The following is an 8792-nucleotide window of genomic DNA, read 5'->3' as shown; positions in this document are numbered from 1 at the left end:
TAGCTCTTCTAACTCAAGGATGTGAGAAGGAACCCTTTAAGCACTTGATCGTTTATTTCCAAACGTTAAGGGAGATAATTCAGCAAGAGAGGTTATTTTGTGTTCAAATAGAGGCAGCCCTTACTTGCTCATTTAAAATAGCAGAGAAGAGCTGTGTTGTTGGACCAGTCCGGTGAGCAAACATCTCTTGAGGGCCCCGTTACAAGGGAGGCACTCTGATGGGCACCGGAGGAGAAAGAGACAAGACTGATCAGTGCTGTTAGGGTCAGTGGGGGCAGAGACAGGCTTGCAAATGTGTGATGACAGAAATAGCTACAAAATGCCCCTTGGCCTCAAGCCAATAGCTTTCCGTGATGCAGAGTCTTTTTTTTTTTTTTTTCCTGTCCCGGAAGTAGCTTCTGAGACCAGTACCACTTTACAGGTGAGTATACTAAAGCCTGGAAGGTGACAGTGTTGTGCAACTTGTCCAGTGTCCTTCCGATAATTAACCGGCGAGGTAGAGAGTCATCTCTGAATGGGGCCTGGAGACTGGGACACAGCTGGGAATGAGCACAAAGGTTCCGCTTTCGGGCCACGAATCTAGTACTCATGAGCTGCTAATTGTGCCGCTGAACATATCATGTACTGCTCGAATGACAAGCACCTGGTCCATAGAGTTGTTACGGCAATGGCACAAGCAGGTCTTTATCGGGAAAGGGCAGACTCCTTTCCTACACTTAGCTGCGGTTACTGTGAGAGAGCTGGGAGGAGCAGGGAGGCACTGAGGTTCTCTTGTAGGCATCTAGCTTGCTGACCCAGCTTTGACTTTTGCATGGTGCTTAGGTCCTGATCGCTTTTGAGGGTCAGGAAGACGATTGTGGGGGGCAGAGGGAAGCTTTGAAGCTGTAGAAACGAGGCGAGTGAAAAGAGCAAACATTAGCGGACTGACCTTCTTATGGTCCGTTCTAAGAGATCTAGGCTTGCGGGAAGTCTGCCGAAACTTTCCCAGCTCGCCACGGTGTAGACAGTGTGGAGACAGGCTGCAGTTCACAGGGCGGGGACAAAGGTGAGTGGAAACCTCCCCTCAGTAGAAGTGCCTGCCCGGCAGGTGGGTTCCAGAAGCAGCAGCTTTTTACTGATACTGTTTTGTACCTGGCAGTAGTCGGAAACACTTTATTTATCTCAGAGAGAGTCATTACAGAAATGCTGGCAAAGCTGAGTTTTAAAGGGCAAAAGAAAAAAGATACTCAATTTACACGCCGGACAATTTTGCCTGTGCTAGAAATGGTGCTATTTTGAGGCACAGAGCCTTAAACTTCAAGGCAGTGCAGTCTATGTAACCTTTAAACTTTGATTCAACTATCACCTCCTCCACGAAGTCTTGACTCTCTCAGTGTCTTGTCGACAGTTTCCGGTGCACCTGTTTCAGTACCCAGTGTTTTGATCCCTTTGAGGACCTTTCCTTTCTTACTCTCATGACCAATACGTTCTAGCGCCACAGACCGCACACAAGCTTACGGATCACCAGGTGAGGGCAAATTGGGAACAGAGCAGAGATCTGAACATCGCTGACAATTGTCTTGTTTCAGAGTTTTGCATCAAACAATTTATTGCCAATGGGAGCCCTCTTTTTTTTTTTTCTTCTTCTTCCATTATAGGTTTTCTCTGTGTAGTCTTGGACTCGCTTTGTAGAGCAGGCTGGCCTTGAACTCACAGAGATCTACCTGTCTCTGCCTCCCCGAGTGCATGCACCACAACGCAGGGCTAGAGGGTTTTGGGGGCGGAGGGGCTCTTTATAACAACAATTTTACAGAAAATTAACTCTCCCTTTCTCCATCCACAGATAGCAAAAACACAAAACTCACTCAGTTCGCTTTACTTTCTTGGCAGTGGCAGGCGAAGCAAATGTGGCTGGCCTAGGTATAGGAGAGCAAGGGGCACTGGCCCGACAACCTAAAAAAAGTGATCTGCCAGTGGAGCCCAGGCATGGGCCCCTGAGGCTGAAGCTGGCACTCAGGCAGAGGCTCACCGGCACCACCCAACAGTCCTGGGCCATCTGCGCCCGCAACGATGAAAGTGATTTTCTAAAGCTCTTGGTCAGATTTTTTGAGATAACCCCAGAGTTGAGGAAAGATGTCAAGGGCAGAAAAATGACCTTCTTTTGTTTCTGTCAAAGCCTTTTGTTGTTGGCGTTGCTGTTTGGGAAGACGCAACATTCCCAAAACAGAGCAGACAGGCTGTAAAGTTCCAGATTTTGTTTGACATTTCTGCTCTGCGTAGAGCAACGTCCTCTCTCTACACTGGCAGTGTGGGCCCATCCCCTAATTCAAGCCGAGGCACAACCGTAAAGCAGGCTGACAGGCATAATGCACGTCAGGCAAGTATAGTTATTTGTTACCAGGAGGGCTTAAAGCAGATGACTCATCCTAAACAGATGTGCACAGAATGCTCGCCTTACACAGGGCAGGGGATGTAAACCCGTCTGCTGAGACGGTTGGGTGCCCTGCAGCTGGCTTCTTGTCTGATTGGTAACTGTCTGATTCCTTGATGGAGAGATGGAACAGATAAAACCTTCCCCCCAATGGCCCCCATCCCCCATCCCCGCCCCAGAACCGGAACCACTACAAGGCCCCCTGGGGAGCTGGTCTATGCAAGGTGGGGGTGTGATCCTGGGCTTGGGGGTGGTGGTGAAGTAAGCACATGAAGTTAGGGGCAGACACATGTGGGTTAAAACTCCCAGCTTTGCCATGTACCAGCTGAGGCATGTAAGTTGGCTTGTAGTTACCTTTCAAGTTCTTTACTTGCCTTTTCCAATAAGTAACACTTTACCTGCTTGAAGAGTTAAAAAGTCCAAAAGCTGTATGTGCTGAGCCTCCTATGTCCCCTCTCGCCATCCACTTTGCCCTCTTCCACTCTCATTGCTGGCACCACATTCATGCTAGCCTTGTGCTTTATGTAGCTATACACACAGAACATACATTATTCCCTCCCACCTTCCATTACCCAAAAGGCAAAATACAATGTATCCTGTCTTGCCTTTTCCAGTTCATAATCTCAGACATCAAAATGTATCTTATTTTTTATAGCTGCATATTATGCCACTGCATAATACAGTTTATTCAGCCAGCACCCTATTGCATTTGTGTCTAGTCTCAGACTAGAAAATAATACTATGATGGTTTGGAGATGTAGCCCAGGGATAAAGCACTTTTCTGGAATGTACAAAGCCCTTGGGTTGATCCCCAGCACTATAAAAAAGTGAAAACCCTATATATTTGCTTGGTGTGTGTTAGTATGCCTATAGGGTTACCTTTCCTGAGGCTAAGGAGAATTGCATCTTTCATTTCATAGAGCCTGAACCATGCGGTGCTTAAAGACTGCTTAAGGAATTTGCTTTAATTGAACGGCAGTTGGGATGATGTTATTATCTCACATTAAAACAGTTTAAGGAAAGAACCTCTGACTCTCAACATTGAACTTACTTCCAGGTTAGTACACTGCAGTCACTGAGAGCCAAGACTCAAGTCAGCTGGTCCCCTCTGAAATTCAGCTCCCTCTCATCCCAGGCAGCCCATATTTAGCCCAGGTGGTTACCCCATCTGAGGTCACTCTCCATCCCCTGTAAAATGCTCACCTTGTCAAGTGGTTGTGAGGGTAAACTGAGGCAATGGATGGGAAGTGTTCCTCACAGGGCAGTACTCACGGGCCGGGAGTGGGGGATGGGGGGGGACAGGGGGGCTGTTCACCGCTGTTTGAGAGAAAGCTTCAAGCCTGCCTGTGCTTTTGTCTGCAGGCGTTTTTGAGTCAGAGCTGTCTCATAACGGAGCAGGCTCTGGCTGAAGCTGGGTTACAGGTGCTCCGTTTCACGTCTTCATCAGGAGGATCTCTGGCTATTTCTCACCAGCCTGCGACTGCACTTCAAAGCAAGTAGCTTGGTTTTTGTCCTGTGGACACTGTGGGTCATGCAACAGATTGTGTTTCTCCCTTTAAGCCTCTATGCTAAAAGGCCCAGAGCCAAATTTGCCACACTTATCTGGCCTCGGCGAATGAACAGAAGACAAAGTATTTTCTTGCAAACATGGCTGTACTGCTATAAAACCTAGGTACTGAAAATAATCCCAATAACTAGCTCACACCTTATACCAATGACGTCAGGATGTGGGGACAGGACACAGGCATCTCAGGGGAGTCGAGGCACAGGGCTCTGAAAATGGGCTTCTCAACCCATCTGACCCTTAGCTGAGTCATGCTCCTCCTCCTCCTCTTCTTCTTCTTTTCCTTCTTTTTCTTCTTCTTCTTCTTTAAAGAGACAAAACAATTTTTAAAAGATTTATTTATTGTTACATTATAGATGGCTGTAAGCCACCATGTGGGTGCTGGGAATTGAACTCAGGACCTCTGGAAGAGCAGGTGGTGCTCTTGACCACTGAGCCATCTCTCTAGCCCATAGCCATGCTCTTCCTATCTGTATATTTTTTCACACCAGTGCATATTATCTTTCTCTTATGTTTCTCCCATCACCTTCCATATAAAAAATAACATGTGGCTTCTTAGGAGCCAGCAACATCAGGATGCTTGAGGGTAAAGAAAACGAGGGAACAGGGAAGGGACCCAGGGGTCTCTGTAAGGAAAACTAATTCATCCATATTTCTTTCATTTGCATCGAAGAAATATTTAAGAGGTGTTTTGGATTCAGCTCCTGGTTTTTGGAGATGGGAATTACCTCAGTTTTGGTAAAAATAATTCCTAATAGTGATTCTTGCTAGCAAATATGCCTTTTAGGTATATGAACTTTAGTTTGTTTCTTTTCTGCTCTGGGGAGAGCTCGCCATTACCCAGAGAAGCATGTTGGTGTGGCAAAGAACTCAGAGAATTTATCATTAGGCGGTGAGTTGGCCTCAGGAAAGCTAAGTATTTGTACGCTAAGGCAAACTAGTAGATGTTGGCTTACGGTTCTCATCACTCGATGAGGTCCTTTGTCAAATGAAAAGGTAGTAGCAGCTCGAGGGTATCAGCTGAGACAGCGCCCCCTTCCGGATCCCTCACAAAGACTCCACAGCTCCTTCCGCTACCATCAAGAGCAGCAGAGTCAAGGGAGGAGCTGGGAGCCTGGGCTGGGCTACCTGCAGAGACCCCTCCATCCTCAAAAATACAGACCCATTGTGCCTGCTTTCCCCGCTGGCAGAAGTCTAGGGGATTCTTGGCTGTGTGTAGAACCCCAGGGAAGACCACGCCGAGTCAAGGTAAGGAGGGAGAAGCCCAGCTGGGCTGGGTTCACTCAGGGGTCACTGACACCCTCCCTACAACCTGGAGGAACACCCCACCCCTGCCAGCATGCACAGACTGTCTCCAGTTTCAGAAGCGCAGATGATTCCAGGCTGGAGGGGTACATTTGCTCAAGCGGTGAAAAAAAAGGTTGTAGCTAAATCCAGAGTGAAAGACAGTATGGATTTCTTCTCTAAATGGGGCGCTCTTTCCAGGTTTGGCCTTGTAAACAGCAGTGGCAGGCAGTGTAAAGCAGCCACCGCTTTGCCTGTGAGGCCAAGCACCTTCTCAGCAGGTGTCCCTGCCAAGGTGGGAAAACCTGAAACACTCCCCAGGTGGGTGCAAATATCTGGGAGAAAATTGAATAGTATTTCCCCTCAGGTCTTCCTTGGAAAACATGCCTTCAGCAGGATCTCCATTTTGTTCTCATTTTCAAGTTCTTCTGTGGCCAGCCGAAGCCTTTGCGCTGTTCAAAATGAAATTAGAGCCGAAAGGAAAGCGGCCAAAGATGACACTGAAAAGAGGTGGGAATTGGTGGCAGTGCCAGGCTTTCCCAGCAGTAGCTAGAAACCCTGGAATACACAGCAGGCTCTGGCTCCTCTGCTCAGCCAGGAGGAGCCTGTTGGGCCAAGCAGAATTGCACAGCCAGTGGGAGGCCTGGGCTTCTCCTCCTGGGGTGTTCCTGGGAGAGCTCCAACCACACCCACTTCCTGTCTCCCTGCCCTTAGCAGAGACCCTACACACAGCGCAATGCGCCTGCTTAAATTTGGCAGCGTGTACACATTTGGTGGATCAGGTTTTCAAACCGAAAGGCTTTTGATGTGCAAAAGCGTGAACGACAGTGCCTTGGCCTGTCCTCTTGAGAGAGGCCAGTGTTTGGCCAGACTTGTTGACCACGTGGATAGGTGGGGCCTTTCACTGGGTCCCAAACAGATCCAGTTACCTCCTAGAAGTGAGGGCCAGAGTGGATACTCAGGTTTCTCTCAACAAGGGGAGCCCTGTAGAAGCGGGTTCCCTGTTAACACGCAGCCTAGGAGGCTTGGAACTGGCGGTCTTTCCTGATGAGGTTGTCTAGCTCGTGTAGCTAGCTGGTGGGCTCTGCCAAAAAACCCGATTGCTCACTTTAATGGTAACGGAAGGAAGTAATTAGGACTGGAAACCCGAAGAACTTGGAATGCGGTCTCTTCAGGCTGAGGGTACTACTGGGGTATCTTGCCCTATAAGACGGGGGATGAGGGCACAGCTGTGGGGCAAGGGGGTTTGCAGACCTGGCCTGGCCGGTCACCGGAGCGTGACTGGAAGCATCTCTGTCAGTGTTTCTGAGCTTCAGTTGAGAGCCTCAGCCCCTTTCCACCTCAAGAAATTTGCTGTAATCAAGTGTGTTATTAATTCGGTGTCATTCTTTGCCCCGTGGTTTATGCAGACAGGAAATGGAGTTGTGGTGAGAAGTGGGGTGAAACCAAAACACACAGACACAAACCCCCTTGGCATCTCTCAGCCGGGCCTCGCTTTTCAGGAAGCGCCGAAAAAGGACAGCTTGATTTTCTTCTTCTTTATGCAGCTTGTCTGCAAATGACACTTGAACTAAATATTCCCTTTCATCTCGGTGACAGAAATATGATTCCATAATTCTTTGTGAAAATGTAGATGATGTGCTGCTGTAGTTCCATTGAGTTAGGTCTAAGTGGCAAATGCCTGCTGATAAAAGACATAATTAAAGACACAATAGCAGTGGGAGGGTCATTATAGTAATGACAGTCCTGGCTTTATTGTGGGGGGTCCCACACGGGATTGTAGCCGCACATTATCACCACATAGGGTCTTGGTTTGATGAACCAGTCATCTGATTCAGTGTCCTCAGCCTTTCATTTGCCAGGAGAGTCTGCTTTTTGTAGTCTGCCCTCGTCCTACTTTATTTTACTGTAGATTTTTGTGCCTCAGTTAAAATATATGATCAAATAAATCAGTGGTCCCCTATAGGGACATCTTTGTATCCTTCTAGATATAGCAACAGCAGGATATGACAGAATAAGAAGGTGGCCCCAAAACTTTTTTCATGGTCAAGTGTCCATAAGCCTTACTGTGGGGGAATACTGAGACTGTGGGTCCAGGACTTGCTCTTTGCCTGGCGCAGCACAGTGTGACTGCATAGACAGGCCTGGCTCGAGGGTGGTTATAAGGGAGATAGAACTGTGGTGCCTGCACTTCCACATTTGTCACATGACTTCCAGGACACTTTTTCTAGGCCAGGTCTCAGGCACCTTGGCCTTTGTGTGGATAAACTCCTAGACTTTTGGGAAAGGGACAGTGTCTTGAACAGGCCTCCTGCCATGTAGGTTGAAGTGTTGGTATCAGTGGACATCGGTGGGTCATCGGCCAATGGAAAAATGTGGTTAAGAAGAGTATCAGCATAATTTTAGAGTTATCAAAAGGTCAATAACGCGGGGGAGAAATGGGTTAAACACAGTGAAGTGTATCAAAGTGGCAGTTTACTGTCTCTTTGAGTTCCAGGAACAGGAGTTGGTGATTACACAGTTGACCCGTCAGTTACAGGTGTAGGCTTTTCTCTCCCCACCCCCCAAAGCCATTCTTTTGACACTGTCCCTGTAGGAACCAGGCCTGACTGGGCTGCCTGCTTGTCTTGCTGTTTCATGTCCTGTTTCTAGCAGCTTCCATGTCTGTGTTTATCTTGGTTAGCTAGTCATGTTTACTGCTCTGAGAATGCGCCCCTCCCTTCCTCGAGACTTTTCCTCCTGTGTGCAATCACCTCTTGAGGGATTTCACCTGGGGGGAGGATTCCTGTTTTGCTGCCTATAAGAAGGCTCTTTGGAACTCTGGAGAAGGAGAATAATAAACCACTGCCCCGGCTGCTGCTGCTGCGGCTGCTGCTCTCTTAGCAAGAAGGACCCGCTGTGTTATTGTGTGTGTGCATGCGTGCGTGTGTGTGTGCGTGCGTGCGTGCATGTGTGTGTGTGTGTGTGTGTGTGTGTGTGTGTGTGTGCATGAGTTAAATCCGCAGTCCCTCGCCCTCAACTTGGTACCGTGGTGGCGCGGGCGCCACAGTCCCTAGAAATTCCTTTCCTAGAATGATTCTTCAGTGATAATTTCTGTATGGCTGAAGGGATGCATGGGTCAAATAAGGTGATGTTAGGATGGGTTGAGAGTACCCAGGGATGCACTTCTGAACATCTTCTTCATCACTTTGCTGCTGCTGCTGCTGCACATGGTTGCATAGCAGCCAGTTCCTTTTTCAAATGATCTATTCTTTTATTTTATGTGGACGCATGTTTTGCTGCATAGTGCATGTGCACCATGGGCAGTCAGTGCCCTTGGAGGCCAGGAGAAAGCATAACGGCCCTAGAATTAGAGTTACAGATGGTTTTCAGCTTCCATGTGGGTGCTGGGAATTGAACCTGGGCCCTCTGCAGGAGCAAGAAGTACTCTTAACCATCTCTCCAGCTCTGGTGGCAGCCATATTTCCTGGGCTTATGCTAGAAGCCTACCATCCAATGAAGGATCCTTAAGTGTTTTCTGCCTGTGACCCCTCT

Source organism: Acomys russatus, chromosome 22, assembly GCF_903995435.1.
Source record: "Acomys russatus chromosome 22, mAcoRus1.1, whole genome shotgun sequence".
Classification (NCBI taxonomy): Eukaryota; Metazoa; Chordata; class Mammalia; order Rodentia; family Muridae; genus Acomys; species Acomys russatus.
The sequence above is the reverse complement of the archived record's forward strand: the minus strand, read 5'-3'. Positions refer to the sequence as shown.